Consider the following 27,267-nt stretch of genomic DNA (forward strand, 5'->3'; position numbering starts at 1 on the left):
CGTGATGTTCTTCATGGAAGCCTTCCTTGTGGCGCCGCCCTCGCGGGGGTCGGGTCTTCCAGCGACGCTACAAAGCTGTGTCTGGGCCCCTGCCCCACGTGCAAAGCACCGCGGAGCTGTCTCCGGTCATCCCTTCTCCTGCTGCGGCCATGCCACATTCCTCGCAGAGGGCAGGAAAACACCCCCGCCATGCCCTGTGTCGTTTTTGTTGTTGTTGTTGTTTTTAATAGTTTGAGTCCCAAAGCTGCTCTGCTTGTGCCTGAGCGTCCAAAACTCTCTGGTGCAAACGGCTCCTCAGCTTCCGGCTCTGGCCTCGCTACCCGCTCCTCCCCACTTCCCGGGGCTCCAGCCCTGCTAGGCTTCCCTCCATCGTCTTGCACCCGGTTCCCCTTTCTCCATTTCTCCCCTAAAGTCCATCTCTCGTTCATTAAATTCCTCCCTGTTCCTTCAGCTAAAAAACAAGATGGTGCAGCTCAACCGTGCAAATAAATCCTTGGAAGCTGTGGGTGAGTCCTGGTCTTGGTCCCGATCTCTGCCGAGGCTCAGCCAGCCCTGCCTGCTCTAAGGAAGCACTAGGCCTCTAACATGCATGTTCCTTTTTCCGGCATCAGACGGAAAGCAGCTTATAGCTTCTTGGCAGCAAGATCCTTGGATTCCTTTTCCTTAATTTCCCCACAGTTTCCCACGAGGATCAAATGAGATAAAGTGGTAAAAGTTATACCTAAATTGCAACTGGCCATGTCAATGTAATCAAAGGTTACAGCATTGCCTACTGGAGATGCTCAAAAGATCCCCTTATGGAATGGCTATTGGCCGTGATACTTAGTATTTGCCTAGTCATTTGTTCAAAAGAAATTTTATTAAGTACCTACTACGTGACAGGCTCTGTTCTAGAGACTGGAGATACAGGGGTGAGAGAAAATATCCTAATGAAGAAAGATGAGTGCTAAATAAATTTAAGATAACAAGAAAATATCAGATTGTGACAAGTGCTATATAAAGAACTGCTTTAGGGTGACGAGGTAGAGGGTGACAGTGGGACACCAGGGAAGGCCTCCGTGAGGAGGTGACCAAGGATGGAGATTGGAATGAAGTATGGCGTGTCAGTGCAAAGATTAGAGGAAAAAGGATTCCAGGCAGAGCAACAGCAAAGGCTAGAGGGCAGAGGCGAGCTCTGTGAGCTCTGATGATGGAAAGGATATGGGATGTCTACAGAGGGGATGGTGGGCCCAGAAGAGGTCAGTCCTATGGGCATGAGAGGGCCCAGATGAGAAGTTCTACAAGGCAGGAGAGACATTTGGTTTTTTGCTTTAAGCATAATAGGAACAATTAGAGTTTGAAACAGTAGAGCCACATAATCTGATTATGTTCTAAAAGGCTGCCGTGGGAATAAAGGATTTTAGTGGGGCAAAAGGCAGCAGGAGACGAGGGGCAGGGCCTGATGCAGGAGGAATGCCGGAATCGGGTGGTGATGGGGTGGATGTGTCGGACCTGGAGAGCAGAGCTGGGGTCTTTGGAGATGGAGCTGATTGGACTTGCTGATTGATTGGACGTGGAGAGTGAGGAAATGAGAGATACCAGAAAGATTCCTAGACTGGCAAGCAAAGGCCCCCCCGCCACCAGCGTAGGATGTGGGTGGACTGGACTATGGTGGTTGGCAAAGTGTCTGGGAGTTGGATGAGTCCATAAGAGAGGAAAGGGGCACCAACCTCTCTCTCTCTCTCTTTCTCTGACATGTATGGGTTCTGAGGAAACATGCAGAAAACCTACTAGAAGAAATCATTTGGTTCCAGATTTTTTTTTTAAGCAGCCTTTAAAAGTAAACCAAAGCCAATTCCACAGGCTAGAAAGTCAAATAATTTTAACATAGCCCAAGGCAGGTAGAGTGCATTAAAGGAGCCAACAGTTCTGTTTACCTGTGGAAGTAGCCACGGCATTGGGAGGGAGAGTTCAGGAGGTGGGCTGGGCTGAGGGATTTCTGATAACAGCCTGCGCTTTGGAATGTAATTTGTGTTACTTCAAGGTAAACCTGAGTGCCTGTTCTCATGAAGGCTGCCAGCCCCGTCTACCCTCCAAGGACCTGAAAACCCAGACCCCAAAGTAACATTCTGCTCTGCACTGAGTCCTGGAGTTTGCTTACTTCACAAACACAACTCAGTGAAAATATGAAAAGCCCCACAAAAGGGTAAATGAAATCAGGACCCCTTGGGACCTCAAGGAATTTACAGATCCTTGATTTTATCCCTGTCTTTATTTTTAAATTAGAGACAGCAACTTTTCCTTACTAGAGCTTACTAACATGTATTAATATGTATTAATAACACATATTGTAAGTGAGGAGTAGGGTTACTAAAGCACTCTTAAACGGATATAAAAAATGGAAATACAGCAAGATTTAGTAACTCACATTCAAGATCTCTGGAGATGGGCAGAGAGGGAAGGCGAATAAGACAATTAAGAACCCTGAAATCATAGCAGAGCCTTGTAACCGCTGGAAGGACTAACTACGTGTTTTTCAAATCTCAAATTTATTTAATTCAACAGCTCTTATGCATCTCTTATAAAACCAGCCCCATTATACAGAATAGGTATATTCAGGAAGTCAGTAAATAAAATATTTCAGTTGCTGCTAAAGTGTAAAACAGTACAGAGACAAAGATCTTGTCTTCGAGGGTAAAATTCGGTAAAAACACACGCATGAACTAGCTCAATGTCAAAACATGGTGGAGAGTGAGATGGACTAAAATGAGAGGTGCAGACATGTGCATGGAAGTGAAAGACAGAAACGATGCAGCCAGAAAGCATCAGATTCCTGACCTCAGCTAAGTGCTCCCTGAAGGACAAACACAGCGTGGGTGGGAGAGACTAAAGGACCGGGCGCTCCAGGCAGTGGGAGCAGCATGTACAAGGTTAGCACACTGGGAAGAATTAGGGGGTGCGTGCAGGAGCCGGGGCCCACCTGGTGACAAGGTTTGGTGGGGACACGTTGAAAAAAATGTAGACTCAGGACCAACTGTGTCAGATGCTGTGACAGAAGCAACACCCTTTGGAGACAATAATGACTCAGCTCAGCCTGAGTCTATGTGCAATTCCAGAGGAACTTGGTCACAAGTAATCTTTCTTACCTATGTTTGCATGAGTCAGGCTGGAGCTAGAGAGGTTCACGGTAAGTCATCTCATTATAGAAGCGGTAACTCATCTCCCAGGAAGTAGTAGGAAGAATTGGGATGGACTGATATTATCAGAGTTAGTTGAGCAAAGAAGAGGCAGAAACACCAGATGGTAATGAATTTACCTGTTAGGCCTATGCATTCATTTCCTCCACTGAAGAGATTCGAAGTCCAAGGGATTAGCTCTTCATTTTTGGAATTAAAAATAATCTCAGTAATCAGGAGATTCATTTGGCTCAGAGGGTTCAATGGATTCAAAGCCAGAATGACAACTCTAGAGATGATCCAACTCGAAATTACCAGGGTCATTTATTTGCTGTGTGTGTGATCTGAATATAATTATAAAGCCTCAGTTTCTTCACCAAAGTGTCTCAGAAAGTGGAAGGTCAGATTCATCCCCTCTCTCTCTCACCGCTCGCTCTCTAACTGCCGTGATGCCAGGAGTCTAGTCCAGCCTATTTTCAAAGCCGTGGTTGGTTCTGCCTCTCACCACCTGTGTGACTTCACACAGGCACTTAATTTCTGCAAACTTCCATTTCTTCCTTTTAAAATCTGCATAATAATATCATTTGATAGAGACATAATAAAGATTAAGATGATATGTGCTAAGTGTTAACCCAGAGGATAGCATTCAATAAAATACAGCTATTTTTCTTCTTGTTAAACCTATCTAATTGTTTACTGTTTGTAAAGCACTTTCATAAATTTTTTGATAGTCTTTTAAGGTGAAATCAATTATTACCAACTTCAGAGATGAGAACACTGAAGCTGGAAAATCCGAAGTCCAGGCACATGCCATGATGGGAGACACAGCTGGGTACCAGTTGCAACACCATTTCAGTGGTGTTTACCCTGGGCTCTATCTTTTTCAGTGAGATACACAAACTAAAAGAACACAAATTGCATTTGGATTTTGTATAGTGCATAGTGAGCTCTCAGAAAATGAAATTCCCTTTTAAATCCCATTAGGTAGCTAGTAAGAGCTCTTGGGCCATAGTGGAAAAGGGGTATCTTACCTCAGTGCTGGCCCTCATGGTGGCTACTGGCACATGTGGCTGTGGGGCATGTGAAATGTGGCTTGGCTGAACTGAGAAGTACCACAAGTATAAAATGCACACGGGATTTCAGAGACTTAGTGTGAAACATATATAAAATATCTCATTAATGATTTTAAAATTGATTACATGATGGGATGAAAATACTTAGGGTGTGTTCAATTAAATGTTTCACTTCCTTCTTTTTACTTCTTTCTAATGTGGCTACTAGAAAACTTTCAGTTGCAGATCTGGCTTGCATTTGTGGCTTGCATGGTATTTCTTGTATGGAGCTGCTGTGTCTGACCCTTTGCCCTTCCACAGGTATGCCCCGGTGTCTTGGTTCTCCTGCCTCACCAGGTCTCTAACTTCCTTCTGTCTGGAAAACAGTGATCTACTCATCTACTTTGTGCCGGGGTGTTAATGATCCCTCTCTCTCTCTCTCCCTCCCCCTCCCTCTTTCAATCCACAGAAAACCGTCTTTTAGAAAAGATACTGAAAGTGGAAGTTAACCCATCTGGGATGGGAGAGATATTAGGGCAAGGATTACAATGTCAAATATCTACAGGGGTCAGTAAGAGACCCTAAGGTAGACCAGGTGTAGGTAGCAATAGGGCGTGGTACGGACTATGACAAAGTGAAGGGCACACATCTGATCCAAAGGGGACAGCCACCACTCAGCTCCAGCTAATGGTTGCTATATTGGAATTTGGGCCCCATATGGCCAGATCTTTTGATTTTTCAAGAGCAACCAGAAATGTAGATTCTCATGTGAGGTCTCGTGATTTTCAAAGACTTACAACAGAATAAAAACATTGAATAGGCATTATAAAGGGCCTATCAGATCTGCCTTTGAGCTCTATTGGGCTTCAGTTTTCTACCTCTCTATTTACCTGTACGTAAGGCCCACCTGTTGAGATGCGTGGTAAACTGGCCAGGTGGTGCTGTAACATTGACTTCGTCTCTTGACATTTGTAGAGCTAGAAGAGTCCTCTCCCTTTATAGATGAGATATTGAGGCACAGAGAGGACAAGGGGCTGCAATGTCACACGCTCAGGACAAGGATATCAGACTGCTGATTCTCTGCCCACTGATCCTTTAAAACATCAGAAAGCATCTTCTGTCTGCCTCAAGGTTTGCCTCTGAGAAAAGATCTTGATGAGCTGAAACACTCTGCCAGGTGTGTGAGTCTTAGAGCAAGAGATGCTGTGCCCGTACCAGCCTTGGGCTGGCTAGGGAAAGTTACAAATGGCTAATGTCCTAGTGACACTCCTCATACATCATAGCATTTATCCTACAAGGACACACGGCAATCATTTACCCAGAGTGAACTGAAATCCCCAAACAACCCAGTGGAGCAAAATAATCACAATGCTGAGTACTCATGTTATTTATGAGCAAGTATGCATTCTAGACACCTGAGTCAGGGCCCAGAGGGAGCAAGTCTCCTTATTCTGCAGTTGACATTTTTGCACCTAGGGCATATCCTACATGCTTGTGCCCTCTTCCCAGTTTTGAAGTGGGAATGGCCCAACCTAGTCAGTAGTAAAAAATATAGGTATGAAATTTAGCATTCACTTAGCACAGCGTTTGGTCCCTCTGGCCTCTCCTTTTGCAAATACATTTTACAGCACTTAAGACTTAAACTCCCTGCTGGTGTTATTGATAATGGTTCCAAAAGAAATATCAGATTCTGAGTCATTTTAACCCTTCTTGCTTAAAACCTGGGACTTTCCTGGGTGACGTAAGAAGACCAAGCCTTTCTAAATTATCCAAGTTATCGTAACATTGCAAAGAAGGCTAGAGTTAACTTTTTGATAATTTATAATACCGTGGCTTCTGGGGTTTTTAAGTCTTAAGAGCAATTTCATTTCTACTGTGCTTTTTGTTCCTGTCAACAGTCTCATGAACACAGATTTACTGTCCACATTTTAAAGATGAGGGAATGGAGTCCTAGGAGACTGACTCTATGACTCACCTAGACAATGACAAGACCAGGTGTCTCCTGGTCCCCACACAAGGGTCTATCAGAACAGAAGCGATGAGGACCTAAGACATCTTCAGCTTTCCTTCCTGAGAGGAGCTGAACCCCATTACAACACGGTATATTATTACTTTGCCTTGGACATTCTGCAAGTGAAAAGTAAATAAAAACCTTCAGATGTGTATTGATCCTAACTTCCGACCTAAGTCATGAAGATTATTTATAAGGTGAATTAAAAAAAAAATCAAACAAGCACAAACAACAAAAACCCACCACAAGTACTGAATCTGCCACAGTTCCTATTATCCTTGAATGACGAGGGAATGTTCTCTCTCTCTCTAGGAATCAGATTAGAGACCCCAGCCTTCCAAACAGTTGGTCTTGATAGACTTTCTTCCTGTGACCCCTCTTCTATTGTAAGGGGAAGAAAAGGTAAGGATGGGAGGAGATTTTGTCAAGGCCATATGGTCAAGAAAGAGGTGGGAGAGGCCTCAACTGTCAGACAGAGAAGACGGGGCAGATGAAGATGTACACAGCCAGCAAAAGGGAAGGGAAAGAAAAGACCAAGGAATAGTCAAGAGAGGGGAGGATGGGGGACAAGGGCACTGGCTCAGGATGAGACATCAGATGTGAGGTCACCAAATTAAAATCCAGAATTCCACTTCCCTTGAGGAATCCAAAGATTTCTTCTAACATCTTCAAATGCTTTTCTCAAGTGTGGCCACCCAAGGTGCGTAACAATACACTTTCCAACTCAATTTATATTTTGTTTAGTAACCCAACAATGTTCTTTTCAACTGTTTTCATCTTGAATTTATGGTATGTCAGTGGCATTATTCTTAAATGCTCATTTGTAGCCCAGCCTGAGCAACTCTCCCCCATTTATCATGCAGATTCTATCAGACAATGTGTTCCAAGTTCCATCAGTTGAATTAAAAATGAGTCTTAAGAACACAACCTGATTGTCACTTGGAGGCTGGCTGTAAGTACCATGTCGCTGCGGGAGTGAGTTGCAGATGTAGGTTATGTGTCTCAGAATTGCTTTAAGAAATTGCAGAAGACCACCAGAATTCAATGTTTTACCAGATTCACTCATCTCAGCACCCAGTGCCTAGCACAATACTGGCCACTGGGAGTTGCTGGGGGAAATATTTATCAAGGGGAGTCTCACATTCTCACATGGACTAACATACCCCTCGTTTAGCAAATATTTTTGTATTTTTACCAAATCAGAGAAAAACATTATTTTTAGGTCACCACATGGCCCACGGTAAATGTGTTTTGCTGCTTTAAGTATATATATATATAAAACAAATCCGTTGTACTCAATTATTTAACTGGTCCTAGACCCTGTGATAGTTCTTGAAAGGAAAAATCCTTCATTCATTCCGTAAGTCTGTATGAGACTCCCATTATGCCAGCACTATTGCTGGCCTTGGGAGCATGAAATAGGCAGAAGTCCCTGTTCTCATAGAGCTTATATTCAGTTACACACAAACACGCGCACACACACACATATATAGAGATAGATAGACACATTTTTTCATTATAGGTTACTATAAGATATTGAATATAGTTGCCTGTGTTATACAGCAGGACCTTGTTGTTTATCTATTTTGTATATAATAGTTTGTATCTGCTGCTAATCCCAAAATCCTTATTTATCTCCCCTCTTTCCCTGCCGGTAATCGTAAGTTTGTTTACTATGTCTGAGTCTGTTTCTGTTTTGTAAATAAGTTCATTTGTGTCAGTTTTTAGATTCCACATATGAGTGATACCATATGGTATTTGTGTCTCTCTGACTTACTTCACTTAGTATGATAACAGGTCCATCCATGTTCCTGCAAATGGCATTATTTTATTTTTTATAGCTGAGTAGTATTCCATTGTATGTATATGTGTGTGTGTGTGTGTGTGTGTGTGTGTGTGTACACATACATAACATCTTCTTTATACAGTCATTTGTCAATGGACATTTAGGTTGTTTCCATGTCTTGGCTACATAAATAGTGCTGCTATGAGCATTGAGGTGCATGTATCCTATTGAATTAGAATTTCCTCCAGATATATGCCCAGGAGTGGGATTGCTGGATCATATGGTAAGTCTATTTTTAGCTTTTTGAGGAATCTCCATACTGTTTTCCATAATGGCTTCACCAATTTACATTCCCACCAACAGTGTAGGAGGGTTCTCTTTTCTCCACACCCTCTCCAACATTTATCATTTGTGAATTTTTTTAACACCTTTATTATGGTATGATTCCTATACAATAAACTATACATATTTCAGGTGTATAATTTGATGAATCCTGATATGTGTATACATCAATGAAACCACCACCACAATGAAGATAGCTAACATTTCCATCACTCACGAAGAGGGGCAAATCTCGAATTCCCAGTTTATCCCTTCCCATCCCCTTTACCCTGTGGTAGCCATAAGTTTGTTCTCTATGTCTGTGAGTCTGTTTCTGTTTTGTAGATAAGTTCTTTTGTGTCCTTTTTAAAGGATTCCACATATAAGCAATATCATATGGTATTTGTCTTTCTCTTTCTGACTTACTTCACTTAGAATGACAATCTCCAGATCCATCCATGTTGTTGCAAATGGCATTATTTTATTCTTTTTTATGGCTGAGTAGTAGTCTATTGTATATATACACCATATCTTCTTTATCCAGTCATCTGTCCATGGTCATTTGTCTTGTTTCCATGTCTTGGCTATTGTAAATAGTGCTGCTGTGAACATTGGGGAGCATGTGTCTTTTTGAATTATATTTTCCTCCAGATATATGCCCAGGAGTGGGATTGCTGGATCATATGGTAAGTCTATTTTTAGTTTTTTGAGGAATCTCCATACTGTCCTCCATAGTGGCTGAACCAATTTATATTCCCACCAACAGTGTAGGAAGTTTCCTTTTTCTCCACACCCTCTCCTGCATTTATCATTTGTGGATTTTTTAATGATGGCCATTCTGATTGATGTGAGGTGATATCTCATTGTAGATTTGATTTGCATTTCTCTTACCTTTAGTGATGTTGAGCATCCTTTCATGTGCTTGTTGGTTATCTGGATGTCTTCTTTGGAGAACTGTCTGTTTAGGTCTTCTGCCCATTTTTTGATTGGGTTGCTAGTTTTTTTTTTTTTATATTAAGCTGTATGAGCTGTTTATATATTTTGGAAATTAGTCATCTGTGGACTTTTTAATGATGGCCATTTGGACTGGTGTGAGGTGATACCTCATTGTAGTTTTGACTTGCATTCTCTGATAATTAGCGATATTGAACCGCTTTTCATGTGCTTATTGCCCATCTGGATGTGAAAACCATTTTATGGCAGATAGCGGTCAAGTGTCTTGAGAAAGGTGACATTTTTTCTCATTCATAAACAAGACTATCCAGGCTCACTCAGTACTGCCTGAACCCTGAACTGCTCACAGGGGCTGAGATGCCTAATCTGAGCCTTGCCTTCGCTTCTAGGGTGAGGAGGAAAGGTATGCCATTGTCTCCCTCTGGAGAGAGCCCCGGGGCTGGCAGGGCATAAACCTGGTAAGGGCAGGACTTGGCTTAGAGAAAGGCTAACACACCTGTGACTACCTTCTCTTTGAACCTTCTGGCTGGTCTTGTGTTCACACTGCATTCTCCTTTATCTTCCAGCTGAGACTTACAAACATCAGTATCAAGTATTCTTTTAAAAGTTCATTTGACAGGTGCCACTTTTGGAGAAGCTGCAAAGAGGCAAGGCCCTTCTTGCTCCTCCCACCAGCTACTCCTCTGGGCCAAAGGTGTAAGGACAGGGCCCAAAGCCAGCCTTTCCCAGAAGCCTCTAGGCTGATGAGAAATCCCCAGGGCTCCGGGAAAGGAAGTGAGGTCATCCCATTGCACCAGGAAGGGAGATACTTGGGAATCAGTGCCCGTACGAAAACATTTTTTCACCCTCAAGATTGCCTGTAGCAAGAAAAATTTCTCTGAATGTCTCTCCCTTCCCCAAGCTTTGTGTCTTTTTTTCTTTTTGGCACCACGAAGCCTGAGTACCCTGGATGCCTGGGTTAATGTGTCCTGTTCCCTCTTGGCTCTGTGCCTGTCCAGGCTGTCCCTGCCCCAGGCCAAAGCAGCTGCAGGTGACTCATTGTCTGCGTCTAGTTCCTGCAGATTCCAGACTGGGTTTGCTTCTTTAGGAAACCTCCAGCACTGCCCTGGACTTGCCTTAAATCAAACCATTCTTTGAAATCAGGGACTGCCTCCTCCTACCAGTATTCCTAGTACTTAGCACAATACCTGGTGCATGGCAGGCACTCAAAAAATATTTGTCAAGTGTCCCAAATAGATAAATAAATAGGTAGACAGATAAATGGTGGGTATTACATGAATTTATGTTACTATGTGGCTCAGCCAGGGTTCTCCAGAGGAACAGAACCAATAGGAGATCGTATTTATCTATATAAAGACATTTATTTTAAGGAATTGGCTCACACAGTTGTAGGGCCTGGCAGATCCAAAATCCATACAGTAGGCTAGTGGCCTGGAGACTCAGGCAGGAGTTTTGCCGCTCTTAAGTCAGAATTTCTTCTTCTCCAGGAAACCTGTTTTTACTCCTAAGGCTGACTGGATGAGGCCTACCCACATTACCGAGAATGATCTTTATTTAAAGTCAGCTGGCTATAAATGATAACCCCACCTCCAAAATATCTTCCCAGAAACACCTAGGTTAGTATCTGATTAAATAACTGTATACTAGAGCCTAGCCAAGTGGACACACAAAACTATCATGTCTATCAAATTATGTTCATTGAAACAAACCACCACCACTACCAAAAAATCTGCCATCAAACAAACAAATACTGCATAATAAAAGCCCAATAAAATAGTTAGCCTGAAACCTGTACCCCACTTCCAGCTAGGTGCTGGCAACACCAAGATGCTTAAAACACACTCACTGCCCTCAAGGAGGTAACTCTCTCGTGGGGGAGACAGTCCAGTAGACAGATAATTACAAAGGAGTGTAATAAATGCTGTAATCAAGATGTGGACCAAACTTGCTACTGCTATTTAAAGTTGGGTAACCTCTAAGTGGTCAGAATAACCTTGGTAACCCGAGAGAGGATCTGATGTCAGCCAAGCTAATATTATAACCTTAGCTGCTCTGCAGAGAGAGTTTCAAATACCTTAAATAAATGGACTGTGAAATGGCCAAAGGGTCTTAATGCCAGCAAATGTCAAACCTCCCAAGGCGAACTGGGTATTCAGGGAAAGCCTTGCCAGGCAGCCACTCTCATCCCACTGCACATGACTCTTCCTGAATGCCAGTCAGATACCCAAGGCACCATGCAGCTTGAGATCTAAAGTCCTCTGGATAAATCCCCCAAGAAATCGATGTCTGAGAGGGCAGGTTAGAGACGAGGCTCTGCCCACTGCCTTACCAACGGTACAGGAGGCTCTGGGCTAACTTCAGCAACATTTCTATTTCTGGAAGAGCAGCACTGTGTCCCATGTCCCCTCCCCCGCAGTCATCTGTCCCAGTCAGCAGTGCTGGTGGGGTTTGTAATGCGCATGCTCTTCTCCTTCCTTTCCAACAATATCCACTGTCAAATTAAAGACTAGGCTCAACCGGCTGAGTTGCAGATGCCTTGCTGACACCACAACGGAGTTGTCAAATTTGCCGTTTGTTAATTTAAAACAATCCTGCATGGAAACACTAAGATCATACAAATAAGAGCCAATGTCCCTGCGTTCTTAGGACAGTGCATGCGGTCAAATCCAATGGCAAGACTCCCAAAGTGGGGTTTTTTTAATGTCAAATCTGCCACTGAGTCTTGTGGCAGCAGAGAAACAGAAGACAATAACGGGTCTCGTGGGTACAGGAAACGCAGCAGGGATGCTAAGATGCCCTATCAAGTTGTCAGGGTCTGGCTGATCAGAAGAGGGGCCAAAGATTGCGCCCTGAAGCCCAGGAAGAGTCTGGAAGGAAAGGCCTCAAACCGCATCCTGGTTCTCTTAGGAGGGTGGGCTGGGTAGGGGCCACAGAGGAGCCCTCCGTTTTTAATGTGGACACTTCTACACTGCTTGACTTTGATATGGAGGATGTCTATTACTTTCATGATTAAAAAATTAAAAATAATTCAAGTTGTTGAGAGAATTGATCACTCAACCCCGTAACAGCACCAGCTGAACTGCCCTAGACCCCACCAAATGTGTGCTTTGTAAGCGTAGATGTAGGTAACCTTGATCTCGTGTTTCTTGATGTGGATTTAAAGGTGCTACCTATCCAGGGTAATCTATCCAGAACAGTGTGGGCCGCCTGGGGTCCCTGTGCCAGGAAGTCCCATGACCCCGCCTAAACCCCACCTAAACCCGAGCGGCAGGGGATGGTGGTGACCATCCGAGGTTTTGTTTGCCAACCCAGATCCAGTTTAGGACTGACACACAGTTTAATTATCATGCAGAGCTGCAGCTGGAGGCGGCTGGAGTGAGTTGGCATCTGCTTTTGCAGAGCACAATTTCTGCAAATAATTAACCATCCGAACTCTTGATTCTTTCTAATTAATGAAGAGGAAGCCTGGAATCTTCAAAGTCCACGAATGTCATGCTGCCATTGTGTCAGGATTGATCTCCTTTGTTCTAAACCGAAGAGCATGCCTCTCCTGCCTCTCCTAATTCTTATAAATTGAATTTTTCTATTACTAGTTGTGACAGCTAAGTAACATGACTTCAGAAATTCACCCGCAGTTCATGCCAGTATTAGAAGCCTGAATAATAATAATTTTTTTTAAAAGAACTATAATGGAACAAGCTTTCTGTCTCTGACCCAGAATTAATCATAGCGAAGAGACACCTACTGAAAGGAGGGTCGTTAATTAGCTCTAATGGATCCTGCTAGGTGGAGTTGGAATTACTGAGAAGTCTGCAAGCACAGAAAGAGAAGATTCTTCCCCTTCATCGTCCATCTCCTTGTGAGACTGGGATGGAAGATGCTGGGACTGTGCTTCCAAGGAGGCAGGGAGTCACAGGGGAAGCCACAGCAAAGTCCAATTCAGTGGGGGATGCTGATGCGTTAGCATGAGGGTTCACCAACCTGGAACATCTTTGAGGAAAATAAGTAAAAGTGGGCAAAAGCCCTATCCTTGTGGCCTTAACTGAGCATTTAATGAAAGCACCACCCAGAAGCCAGAATGGGATTCTATTAAGCCCAAGTCAGACAGTGTTACACCTCTGCTCCAAAGACTGTAATGGCTCCATCACTCTAGAAAGAAAAATTTATACACTAGCCTGTAGGATCCTAATTATCTGGCCACTGCTTCCTATATGACCTCATTTCCCCCCTTTTTTCTCCTCACCTGTTTCATCCCAGGCATACCAGATTTTTGATGCCTCACTAATACTCTAGTACTCTCCTACCTCAGGACCTTTGCACTGACTCTTCTGGCCATCTACAGTACTAATTTCCAGATATCCACTTGACTACCTTCTTCTTTTCCTTTAGGACTTGCCAAAACATCACTTTCTTAATAAGGCTGACATTAACCACCCTATGTAAAATGGGACACCCCCACCCCAACATTCCCCATTGCTTTTCCCTTTTCTCTCACCTTGTAACATACTATATAATTTCCTTATTTATTATGTTGTTAAATATTTGCCTCCTCCACCTCTCACTAGAATACAAGCTCCACAGGAACAAGGGCTCCTGTCTCTTTTGTTCTCTGATGTATTCCCAGCACCTAGAACTGGGCCAATTTAATAAATATTTGCAGAGTGAATGAATCAGTCATCACTTTGGAGTGGTTGCTGGTATGTGTAGGCTTGTCTGAAGACTGCATGTGCCCATTCAAAGTGATTGCTCAAACATCTTATAAAGACCAGGGTATGAGCTGTTCCTTTTTCTTTCTCAAGAGTCTAGATGAAGTGCTGTTGTTTCCTTTGGCTGCCAAACGTTAATAATTAAAACAAACTGTATGATCAGAGTTAAATATTACTTCAGGTGTTTCTTTCTTTCCCAAAGGTTTCTGAAAGAAGCAGCTAGGGTGGGACTGGCCAAGAATGATGTTTCTTTCATGGGAGAGGGATTGGTTTGAGCCTCCAGGGATCACAGCTTTTCCATGAGAGTGGGAGGTCTTTAGAGTTATTATGCAGCAGAAATTATGCAGGGGGAGAGGTACCCTTTGTGTAATAGGCGCCCGAGGAAGAGGCAAATCTGCTGGGGACACAGGACTGGGGCCAAAACAGGAGCCTTAGGCAGGGAGTTGCAATGGAGTCCACGTCTTTGGATTGTAGCCATCTCTATGGATTGTTTCCAAGTCCCCTGGTCCCCTCCTCATTCATGTTTTCCCAATGATAGGGCCATAATAGTTTCCTAAGTTAGATTCTTTACATCAGAAATGCCTACTGAGTCCTGCTTGTGTCTGTAACTTGCCAGGGGTTAGGTGAATCCAGCAGGGGTTGCCGTCTAGACAGATGAGGGCCCTCGGAAGTGGGTGGACCCACCTTCTATGACCTACTGAATTTGTGCCTCTTCTCAGTTCAGTCCTTAGCTCCGAGGGGCTGACCTCAGAGGGAAACATGTCTGCATTCAGTTAACAAATCAGCTGGTGCTAGGCTGAGTGCTGGGTCATGAAACACAGGTTCTAGGCTTGATTCTGCAGCTGCTAGTTGAGTGACTTTAGCCATCCATCTCCCTGCACCACAGTTTCTAACTCTACTTTCCTAATAGTTAAAAAAATATTTTTCTCACTTATTCCTTTGAATAACTCTGTCTCTTAATTTTAAAGACAAAAAAGGAAAGGCCCAGAGAAGTCACAGTAAGATCTCACTGTTACTAAGAGGTAGAACCAAAAAAATTAAAAACAGAACTACCATATGATCCAGCAATCCCACTTCTGCGTATTTATCCAAAGAAAGTGAAAACAGGACATTGAAAAGATATCTACACCCCCGTGTTCACTGGCAGCATTATTCACAACAGCCAAGATGTGGAAACAACCAAAGTGTCTATCGATGGATAAATGGACAAAGAAGATATGCTGTAAACAATGGAGTATCATTCAGCCACCGGGAAGAAAGAAATCTTGCCATTGGCCACACCGTGAATGGATCTTGAGGATATTATGCTAAGTGAAAAAAGCCAGACAGAGAAAGACAAATAAATACTGCAAGGTATCTCTTATATATGGAATCTTAAAAAAAAAAAAAAAGTCAAACTCATAGAAACAGAGAGTAGAAATGTGGCTGCCAAGGGCTTAGGGGGCAGTGGGGAGTGTTGGGGAGGAGGGAAGCAGGGAGAGACTAGTTTAAAAAAAAAGAAGGGTCATGCCCTGAACACTCTCTGCAAATCGAGCTTCTATTCTTAATGCCTTTCAGGTCAGAAAAACACCCCCAACCTTTTTTCCTCTTGGAGCTACAAATAAAACTGTTCTTACGAATATAAAGGGATTTACCAATCTAAAGTAAATTATTATCGAAGTGGCCTCTCAAATTTAGAGGATGCTCAGAGGTCAGATCTGAGAATCTGAACTAAGTCACATGGGGGTAAAAGTATGAATTGTTGTGGTTTTTAGATATTCTAAATTCAAATTCCAAGGCTGACATTTAGAGCATCCCTTCAAAGCCAAGTTTGGCAGAGCGCTCTGTTTCTAAATAGCAAAATTGACCTTCCCTTTTAGACGCATATTCTAAATTATTCTGAAGATTCCTTCTCCTAGACTGCTCTTGACAACCAACCTGAAGCAGCCTCCAGGACACTCTTGCTGATTTACGACCGCAATCTTGCTAAAAGGAATGGGGAAAAGCCAAGATGAGTTTCTGTTAGACAGAATTACTGGCATGAAATACTAACATCGCTACAACGTGGCATATAACTGACTGGCCAACTGCATGGCCGCCTTCCCTTTCTTATTTCACTGAAATAGGTCATTTGTTACAAAACTGAGGGAGCCTTGTTCCTCAGCCCTCAGCCCGCGAAGGATGAAGGGACAAGGCTGCTTATAGTGCTATGGGGTATGTGCCTGCATGTGGCTCCTGAAAGCCAACGCTGGGCCAGTGACCCTGTTCTTCTTAAGCTCCCTTGTCAGTGGTTGGCTTTTGATGCATGTCTGTGACTACTGTGTGCAGAGCCCTTCTGTTTCCTGCCTTTACTGAAGGAGTGAAGACTGGGTAGGATGCAAGCAGTAAGCTCCAGTTGTCCTCATTTAAAATCCAATGATGAGATAGGAATTGGCCATTTGGGTTTGACTGAACATGATCTAAATGAGGAAGTGGGTATCTGGCCCCCATATTAATTCTTTCCCAGAAACTTGACTCAACCTGTCAAGTAGTCTATCAAATATTTATTGGCAGCACTCACCACCCATCCTTCCCTCCATTTGGTACAAAGGGTGAGGTACAGCAAGAGGTAAAACCTTACAAGTTATTAAAGACTTAGCTGGGAAGAGTGGAAAACTCAAATGAGAAAAGGGCCAGGGGCAACAGGAATAAACGAGTGAATGAATGAAGCTGTTTCATAATAGCATCTTAAGATACCTTTTTTTTTTCACACACGTATATTTTCCTTGTATATTTAATACACAAGAATATTTTCCCCTATAAGACCCCCTGTTGGGCTATCTTCAGTTTTCACATTTTTGATAGTGACCAGGGTATCTTCCTCAACCCCTCTAAGTCTGCAATGGAATAGATGCCAATCAAATGGCAGCCGACAGCAGGTTCAGGGTTGAGACAACTTAGAGGTTGTGTGAGGGCTGCGTCTGGTTAGAGTTTGTGGGTTATCACCAGGGACCAGCTGCTTTCTCAGTGCCCTGTTGCCTCACTGCTGAGTGAAAATGGGAGCCCAGAATAGATCTTCAGTTTCTTCTAAAACACTCCTCTTCCCCATACACAACATGGAGTCTGCTGCCATTTCTCTCCCTTGGATTTCTTTAGGCTGATCATGTCCTTCCATTCCTCCCAAGTGGATGGGAGTCTCCTCAGTGAAGGCGGAGGGGTTTCCCTCTTTGCTCACAGGAATAATCTGAGCTCTTTGCACTAAAGAAACTGTGAGATAATAAATGTTTGTTGTTTTAAGCCCCTCAGTTTGGGAATGATTTGCTTGGAGAAGAGGTAACTAACACATCTTGATTCTGTGGTTGAATAGCATTCTTACCCAGCCAGCTTCATGTAGTCCACACAAGGAGGAAGCATGTGCTTTCTACATATCTCAGAACCTCCAACTAGTACAAATTATAAGTATGACAGAGCCCTCAGAGGTACTTCTAGAAGCCTCCTTAAGATCAGCATTGTTTCTCTACACAGTATCCTTAGGTATGGTCCTTTAACCTGATCATAATCCACTTTGCTGTAAGAGAGAGACACCACCAGACATTGGTAGGAAGACTTGAATGGAGCCTTGATGGATTATAAGGATTCAGACAAGCCCAGAGGGATGGCAGGGGAGCATATTTGATGCAAATAGGCAGAGTCCTATATAAAGGTCTGATTCAAGGGACAATGGAGAGATGGCAGGATGGCAAGCTTTTGGGGGGAAGGACCATATTTGTGTTGTTCACAGCCTCCATCCCAGATCTGGCAAATAAATGCTCAGTGAGGTTTTTTAGTGAGATAATGAAAAAATAGAGAGTTTGTATAGATGAAGAGTCAGAAGAGTTTGGATATGGAGGCCAGCCAGATTGGAGAAGAACTTTATGGTTGGATTATTTTTCTGGGAGTCAGTCTTTCACAACTGATGAGGGATCAGCTCTGCCTGAGCTTTGAGCAAAATGTAAGTAGGGTTGATACTGGGCGTAATAAGGAAATGCAGGAAAGACTGAGAGTCATGAACTGTGGCTCCCAAATGTCACCACGACAGGCATGATTAATTAAACCCTGGCAGCCTCTCCAAGAAGTATGTCTTGGGAAAAACCGGGGGGGGGGGGGGGCTAAACTAGAAAGGCAAGGTAGAAACTAGCTGGTGATTGATCTTGAAGCCAAGGTTACCAGGTTAAACCTAAGATCCAAGCTGGGAGTTGCATAGATGAGCAGAGAGTGTGGAGCTGGAAGTGAGGAAGAGACAGCCTAGGGGCACACCACACCTGTCTCAATTCTAACAGCCTAACTTAGGTTCCTAAGACTTCCAGGACTGGTCTGTCCTCCTCAGTTAACAAACCCCAGCCGCACACATCCTTGCTCCTGCCTCTTTTTCTCTGACCTAGTTCTCTGGCCCCCAAGACTTTTTAAGTCATCTTTTGGCAGAAGCATCCATTTTCCTATAGTGCAGGTATGGGCCCTCAGACTACAACCCAACCTCAAACCTGGTAAGTCAAGAGTTCTGTTTAGTGAAGGGCATAGGTTAAGACAGGACTTGGATTCAGATATACTTTCTTGATGGCAAATAGCTGATTTGTTTATGAGATTTATATTTTTATTAATTAATACCACAAAATATATTTACTTCTTCAAATGAGGTATGGCTCTAAATGTTGGGAACACAAAAATCAATAATAAAAGTTTCCAACATTAAAAGCCTCATAGTTTAATTAGAGTCCAAAATGTGTGTGTGTGTGTGTGTGTGTGTGTGTGTGTGTATAAGCTGTGCGAGGAGCTTTGGGTAAGTGTTAGGGGAAGCTCCATCAAAAAAGTGGTACTCAAACTGAATCTTGATGGAAGAAAAATAGAAAATCACCAGGCAGATAAGATCACTAGGGAGACCTGGAGACACGGAAGAGCATGGGGTAGGGGGTGGGGTTAGGGAACAGTAAGTACTCAGCTTGGTCAAAGCATAGGGTATATTTACGTGATGTAAAGAAAGCTGAGAAGATGGCAGGAGGGAAATGATAAGAGATGAGCTGGAAAAGTAGGCAGGTGTCTCTGGATCTTGAATAATCTTGAATACTGGTCTAAGGAGTTTGAAATTCATCTTGCGGGTGATGAGGAAGTGTGGAAGAGTTTTAAACAGAAGAGTGATGCATTCTGATTTGTAATTTTGAAAGCTAACCAATGGTAGAACGTTGGTGAATTGGAGGCGAGGAGATTGGCTGGGAGGTTATTACAGAAGTTCAGGCAAACGGGGGTGAAATGTAATGACAGGAAATACAGAAGAGGAGAGGCCCGGTCACAGAGCCTTAGGAATCTGGATGGCAGTGACTGGAGACTGGTGGATGACTGCAGGGAGTCAGGAGGCTAATAAGCCTGAGGTTTCCTGCTCAGGCACTTGGCTGAAGTAATTTAGTATCTAGTAGAGCTATATGTGTGGGTAAGCTTTGGGCTGCTAAGCAAAAGATCAGTGTTAATATTAAAATTTGACATCTCTATCTACCTGCTGTGGGGGGGTCTCAGAAGCGGCAGGATCTTGTGATGGAGAGGCGAGATCAGACTGTGGTTCAGAATGGTGAAGTCTAAGACCGGGCGCCGGCGGCATGAAGGACAGTCAAGGGCCTCCTTGTGGAAAGGCCAACTGGAAATAGCTCTCGGGGCTGGACCAGCCGAACTGGCAGGCCCCGTGCTCGGGCAAGGCATGGGTGCCATCCCTGTGAGCAGGGTGGGTCCCCAGATGACCCTGGCCTATAGTTAGCTCTCACAGTCCGCTGCGGCTGACTTCTCAAGTAGCAGCAAGAGCAGCTGACAGCTTTGGAAGTACACTTTCTTCTCTGTAAAGAAAAAGTGCTCCTAAGCAATCCATTTCCCCAGGAGCTACTCCTCCTGGTTTGACTACGGCTTCTGTGGTGGAAAACATGCCCATGGTTTCCATAAAGCCATTTTTAAAAAATCAGTCATTTTTCTCTTGAGTCAAAATACCTTGAACCTCTTGGGTAACTTAGGAGAATTGAAAGTGTAAGTTCTACTCCTGGAAAATAGGTTGAAGTAATGCCTGCTTGCACGCTTCAGTTCATTACTGGATTTTTGCCTCCCCGTCCCCCCGCATATCGCAATAAAGGTAAATTAGAATATAAGGAGGCAAAGGCAGGGAAGGAATCCAACCCTAAGAGAAGAAGACAATGTTCCCTTTTGGGATCCGAAGTTGGAATGCAAGACTTTAACTTTGAGACTCTCAGATTAAAACATTCTTGAAATCACTTAAAGTTCCTGTCAAAACATCTGGTGGTAAATTTATGTCAGTGTGTGGTAACTGGGGAAAGTACTGCAAGGCTGCAATAATGTTTTCTGTTTGTAAATTGAACTTTAGTTTCTGTATTTCATCCAGGAAACACTAGAGGGAGTAAGTCAGAGAGAGGAAAAAGTGAGAATGAACAGGAATAGAGAGCAGGAGGCTGAAGAGGGAGGCATTTCAACATTTCTCCAAGCACAGAATTAATTCAGGTAGACGCTGATCTTTATACTATCACCAAGTGACTTTATGTTTGAAACCCAGTCCAAAAAACTTTTAACTATGATCTCCTGTCTCCTGAGTCTGTTCAGAATCCAAAACAGTAAGGAACAACCGTTACTCTCTGACTAGAATCTGTATTTTGTCCATTTTATGCATTTTGAAAGCCACTATGATATAGCTCTATCTTTAATTTTAGAGGGTATATTATTTGGATGGATGACCTTTCACAGACATTGGATTTTTTTTACAGCACTGATACTCATGCTTCCAGTGCTCAGTGTGAATAGTAATGACACAGCAGTGAATAGTAAAGACACAGGCATTTGCCGACACCTTTAGGAATAAAATGTGCTCTTTGTAGTTATCCTAGATTGGAAGGTTTCCCCCTTTAATTTTCTCCATGGTTCTCCTGAATTAGCTCTAAGATCTACAGTAAAATACCATTTTACAATCCCAAAACACTGAATTTAACTGGCCCCATATAATGCACATGTCAGTGAGAATTGACATTTATTTTTCTTGTTTAAATTCCCAGCTCCTTAGTTCCTTGTGCCTCTTGTGGATGCCAAAAGAGCTAGCGAGGGCTAGAGTCAAATAACCTATTTTTTAAAAAAATGTTAAGAATTCATCACTCTCGTCAAAAACAGTTATCTTAAAAAGCTTCTTAAGAAACTAATCAATTGAATGCTAAAATATTTTAATGGATGATGAACTAATAATTCTATGAAATATTGTCCTTAAACCATAGCAGATTTTTGAAGACCAGCTGTTAAAAGCATATATGAATTCCAGTATCAGAAACACCACAATAAAACATGCTAATTAAGTCAATGAGGGTCCACCCTTTTACAAACCCTGGGGTCAGCCTCACCTGGAAGTTAATATCAAGAGAATAGAAATAACATTATGAACTTTCTAAGGCAGTATCTGCTGGAAATGATCAATTACACCGACAACGAAAACGTAGCTCTGAAATTTGGGTTTGCTTTTGTTAGTCATGCATTAAACTACTTACCTCTCAGGGCAGAACTTTAATTTCAGAAAGTGCTGAGATGCATTACTGCACCCGTTATCAAAAGTCTTTGGCAGAAATACCATTTATCCTTGTTGTGGTAATGAACAGATTTATAACATTCTGGTGTCACCATTCCTGAAAAAGCACATTCATTTGAATATTTCTTCCACAAACATAGTGAAATAGTTCATGAAGGAAGCCACATGGGTGTAGAACACTATGGAAAGATATTGCTGGTGAATGACAGAACGTCTGGTTGATTTACATGAAACCCCAAGTGCTCGTATGAGAATAGGTCAGGTTTAGATTGACGAGCAAATGTGTAACCAGACTTCTGGCTGACAAATGGCGGAACTATGCCAGCGCGATCACTCCTCTGGAGAGAGACCAACAATGAGGCGGGAGGATCAAGTTCATTCCATAGAAGACATTCAAATCTGATGGATGGCAGGGTGGCTGGGATATTAAGCACAATAGATTTTAATACCTCAAAATAGTACTGGGCAAATTTAGAGTTGAACTGATACCCAAACTCCTATCAAATTTTCCTGTATTATGTGTTTAAGTTGACTTTCCTTCAGAAGAATCCTGGTAAGTGTTTTTAAGATACATCTATTTTATTGGCAGCCTTGGTGTAAAGTCAATAGAAAAATGGCTTGTTTGGGTAAACTAGAAAATGAAAATAAAAACTGATGAGATGAGTATCAAACATGGTACCAAGCACCAAATGGTCTAGATTGTGTTTGATTTATTCCAATTGGGCACAGAGGAGGACAGAGACAACCATACAGCTTTTGTGAGGAAGGATGAAGTGTTTGGACCACATTCTTCCCTCGCGGCTGAGCTGAATGTTCAGGGCTTTGGGTCTGCCTTCAAGGACAATTGTAGTACTGTAGCAACAGATACTGTTCACGGAGTTCCCGTGGTGTGTCAGGTCCCTGCTCGGTGCTGGAGGTGCGTTGTCTCATTTAATTCTGACCACCACACTGTGGGGTTGGATTTATGATTTTGCTTGAGAGATGAGCCTGACATTTAGAGAGATGACTTGTTCAAAGTCACACCCTAGTAAGTGACAGAGTTAAGATTTGAACTCTAGTCTGCTCCAAAGCACTTTCCACTGTGCTACACTGCTTCTTGAAAGTCTGATGAATAGTTCTGGTGGTGGTTTGTCAGACTGCCAGCCCTGCGGAATTTGAGAAGTACAGAAGCTAGAACAGCAGAGGGCCAGGGGTCTGGGGTGTGAATCCTGATTCTACCATTTCCTAACTGGCTGTGTGATCTCAGAAAAATCCCTAAGTTCTCTGAACTGTCTCCTCATCTATAAAAAATGTGTGTCTTGTGTGCAGTGGAGTATTAATACCGCTCATTGCTAACTTTCTGTGATTCCATGAGCCTTCTGGAACTGAGGAGCATGTTTGTCCTTTTGCTATTTAGGTGAACCTAGATGTGAGGTAACACTTCTGTTTGAAATTCAAGGATTGAGTTCATTTCTGCTCTAGAGGTATGATTCCTTCTCAGCAAAATTCATTTCCTCTGTGGGTTGCCCAATACAGGCTGTCTCCCATTTCCCGGGTGGACCACTCCATTGTGTGCTGAGCGTGGTTCCCAAGTGAGCCAGAGAGAGGCCTGTAGGACGTGCTAGAAACACAAAATGGCACTTTATAATGTTATTACAAAAGAAAACCACTAAAGGTGGCTTTCAGCTGAAGGCAATGAATGGTACTTCCGGTGAGTTAGAGAACCAAATATTCATGCAGTTGCCTATTTTGGTTAGTTGGTTCTATTTCTGTAAATTAGCGAGGTTTTATTTATGGTATCCCCTCCTTGTGCATTACTCACTACAATATGCTGATGCGCCTTCTCCGCAAACGGCTGTCTACACTTAAAGCCTGCCTGTCCCGCCGACCACTTGTCAGGCTTGCACCCATTTTCCTGTTGATGGAAATGTACACACTGGCTCCCCTGCCATGGGCAGTCACCGCCTGCTGCTCAATGCTCAGCATTCTTCAGGATCAAGTGACATGGGCCAGGCTATATGTGGGGAGCAATGGTGGAAAATTCCTTTGATGTCGCGCCTTGTGACACTCAATGACTAAATCCAAGCTTTTGCTATTTGACCAAATGCCAAATGTGCTAGTTCCTGAGTATTTATGATCTGTAGCTGGATGAAAAAATAAGAATAAACCACCAGAAAAAAATATTTCAAAACTATTTTGCAGGGTGAACTAAGGTAAAGCCTTGATTAATTTGGAGAGTTAGTTGAACAGAATGTTCGAGTTAATTAGGAGCTAATGTATAATACTTAAGAAAATTCAATGAATATACACAGCGTGTCATCTATATATAAGGTATTAGGAAGGCAAAGAGAGGCAAACATTCATCTAGTGCTTTTATCTAAAGCACTTTCTGGAGTTTTTCTACCCATTATTGTTGGAAATTTTGTTCTATTTCCTTCCAGTCCTTTTTCATGCTTATGTTTTCTTCGTACAAAGATGTGATCATACAGAATATAAATTTTGAATCCATTTTTATTCATTTGACACTATAAGATTTTAATCATCATCTAAGCATGTAATGATGTTCTTAAGCATTTCCTTATTTACTTAAAATTTAGGTTGTTTCCCATGACAAAAAATGCTATGAAGAAAAACTTTACAACATAGAAGTTTCCCTTTATAATTTTTTTCATATTGCCAATGACAAATTCTCACATATGGAGTTATTGGATCCACGAAGACAATTTTACATATTCAGTGTTATCAATAAGCATTGCAGTTCTTTCCAAAGGAGCTCTGCCGATTTATACCAGCAGTACTATTGTTTGATTATGTCTCTCCTTACTGTCTCCATAATTATTGGCCTTTTGTTTGTTTATTTACATTTTTTGCCTTTGTAGCAGGCAAAATACTTTTGAATGAAAAAAACAAATTTATCTATTGAGTTATTATTGAATTATCTATTGAATTCTTACAATAACCTTGCAGAGTCAACAGTCTACAGATGAATAGATACTGGGAAAGATTAAGGGACTTGCCCAAGTCAGTACAACTATTATCAGAGTTGGAATTTGTTTCTTTTGAGGCCAGGCCTGTTGTGTGCTCCATTCTGCCCCTTAGATAGCCAGATGGGTCTAGGCTAATGAGCCCCCAAGTGAAGCTTGAAGAGGCTTGGTGATGGGTGTGTATAATGACAGAACTGATTAGCAGGACTGTCCAAATGGCTTTGTTCCCTTAAAAACCAAACATTTCCTCAAACAGACTGAATTTTTTATTAATTTACACGTGCTGGTTCACCCTCCCACGTGCACATTAAAGAGATTAAGCAACAAGAAGAAGTTTTCTTAATGGCATCCAAGCGTTGGAGTATTTTAACTAAACTCAGACATACATGAGTAACCCCAGAGGAAGTTATTCATGCACATCTAAGGCAGAATGTGGCCTTTCGACTTTAGCCTATTAAACACAGGGAAAGGCATCATTAAAATTCCACTCGCAGCTCTCCAGCCAAGATGGGAATGGCCCTGGCCACAAAACATGAACGACAAGGCTTCCACGAGACCCAGTAATCTCCTGGCATCAGAGAGCAGGGCAGGCAAACCACAGGAAACCAAGGTCAGATCTCACCTTCATTCTTCAAAAACCCGACTGGGTTAAAGTGTGTGCCTCACTCTGCAAGGTGAGAAGTCTGGTTTTGCCTGAGTGTGGTGTGTGGAGAAGACGACAAACGCCTCCAGGTAGGAGGGAATTTGGAGGCCCCGGGTCTCCATTTGGAAGGTCATCTTGGAAAAAATATTTGGAACCATGTGGCCTTCTTATTCTTCGCAGGAGTGACAAGAAGGGAATTCCAGTTGGAGTCGTGTAAAATGGGCGCGTCTGCCCGCTTCGGCTCCACCGAGTGTGGCTGGGGGCAGAGCGCTTCGTGCATCTCTTCAGCTGGAGGCTTTTGCGGTCTAGAAGGCCCCTGCGAGCTGAGCAGGAGGCTGAATAATGGGGTTTAGCGAAACTCAGGAATAAGCTCACCTCACCTGGACTCCAAAATCCCATTAATCTCTACTTAGACCTCCACTGAACAGACTTTAAAAACAAAACCACAGTGCAGCACCAGCATCGGTGTCACACAGCCACGGCCCTGCACGTGGGTGGCAGAAAGAATGTCATGTTGACATCACCCAACTCCTTTCCGTTAATTGCAGATGAAGGATGGCTGCTTTGAGCATTCAGATAGTCTCTTCTAGAGGCTTCTCTAGGGGAACGAAACTGCTGCGGTGCATCCTTCAGTGCCGAGAAGGCGATTTGGATTCATCCGGCCTTTGAGAAGAAAAAGCTGGACACAGCAGGATGCTTTTGTAGGCCTGCAGAGAAATGAACAGCTCTCTGGGCCCCTAGTTCTGTATCCAGATTAAAAAAAAAATTTTGTTACATTAGAAGCCCTTTATTCTATTCACTTTTAAAAACTGAAGCATAGTTGGTTTACAATGTTGTGTTAATTTCTGGTGTACAGCATAGTGATTGTTATACATATATATATTTTTTTTCTTATTCTTTGTCATTATAGGTTATTACAAGCTAGTGAATATAGTTCCCTGTGCTAGACAGTAGGACCGTGTTGTTTAGCTATTTTGTATATAATAGTTTGTATCTGCAAATCCCTAACTCCTAATTTATCCCTCCTCCACAACCTTTCCCCTTTGGTAACCATAAGTTTGTTTTCTATGTCTGTGAGTCTGTTTCTGACTTGTAAATAAGTTCACTTGTGTCATTTTTTTTTTAAGATTCCACATATAAGTGATACCGTATCACAGAAAACTCCACTGCAGATTTAAATTTTAATCAGTGAGGAATCCTGAAAAAACAGTAACAGAAAACAGCTGGGAAGCGGTGTTGATTTCAAAATCCCATAGTGAAATCTCCATTCCACCACTGTATTTTCATAGCCTTTTGCCTGAAAGGCCAGGCAATAAATACCATTCCAGGCTCTGCCTGGAGCTGGGTTCCTGTTTTGCAGGTGGCATGAGAGGGAAAGCCTGCTGAGCTGAGGGCCAGGGGCGTTTTCCTGTCTAGTTTAGCCCAAATGGCTCTTTTCTCTGACATGACCAGGGTGTTTTCTGCTTCTTCCGAACATTACACACTTTGAGAGCACCGATGTCCAAGGCTCCTACCCTGCGAGGCTTGGGAATGCTTGGAGATGAGGGTGGGGTTGGAGGAGAGGGCTGAGCCTCCCGCCCAGGCCCGGTCAGGAGGCGGAGCTGGGGAGGAGCCCACCCTCATCCTGCCCCTGTTGCTTTTGGAAGGCTTTCCTGTGGGTTTTTACTGCTGGGTGGTCCCTCGGATCTGCCACTACATTCCAAATATTTCCAAAACTTTTGGAGAGGTGGCGGTTCTACAACAGGAGTGGACTCCCTTGGCTCAGGCGGGAGGCTGCGAGATAGAACTGAGTCAGTTCTAAGATTCTGGGCACAGTGGATCTCCGTTCCTCCCTTCCTTCCTCCGTACTGGGGACGGAACCCAGGACCTTGGGAGCATGCGCTCTCCCACTGAGCTATACCTGCCCCGCCACACACCACCACCACCTCTGCCCCAGTGGATTTTTCTTTTGCAGCCTCTTGTGCTGAGTGGTCTCCAACTTTTTGGATGGCTCATCAGAATCAGTAAAAGATGTTAAGCAGATACTCCCAATACTGTTATTTATTTATAGAGACACACATACTATTGAACTAATATATTATTAGTTAAAAACACACAGAGAATACATTTTAAGAGGAGACAATATTGAGT

The 27,267-nt window shown here is 43.0% G+C and overlaps 1 protein-coding gene and 1 long non-coding RNA gene across 6 annotated transcripts in view; one reads left to right on the forward strand and one right to left on the reverse strand.

Annotated features, from left to right (window-relative positions):
• Window positions 1–21,778, reverse strand: part of ITGB6 (integrin subunit beta 6) — a 115,998-nt gene extending 94,220 nt beyond the window's left edge. For 3 of the 4 annotated variants that reach the window (XR_006720524.2, XR_006720523.2, XR_012506855.1), the window contains exon 1: window positions 21,494–21,778. The gene's annotated coding sequence lies outside the window, so the exon portion shown is untranslated. The remainder of the gene's footprint in view (window positions 1–21,493) is intronic. The other variant, XM_010971366.3, reaches the window with a different exon arrangement.
• The window catches only part of LOC123613194 (uncharacterized), a 171,659-nt gene that overhangs the window by 78,197 nt on the left and 66,195 nt on the right, over window positions 1–27,267 (forward strand). The gene's annotated exons all lie outside the window — the stretch shown is intronic.

Source organism: Camelus bactrianus, chromosome 5 (genome assembly GCF_048773025.1).
Source record: "Camelus bactrianus isolate YW-2024 breed Bactrian camel chromosome 5, ASM4877302v1, whole genome shotgun sequence".
Classification (NCBI taxonomy): domain Eukaryota; kingdom Metazoa; phylum Chordata; class Mammalia; order Artiodactyla; family Camelidae; genus Camelus; species Camelus bactrianus.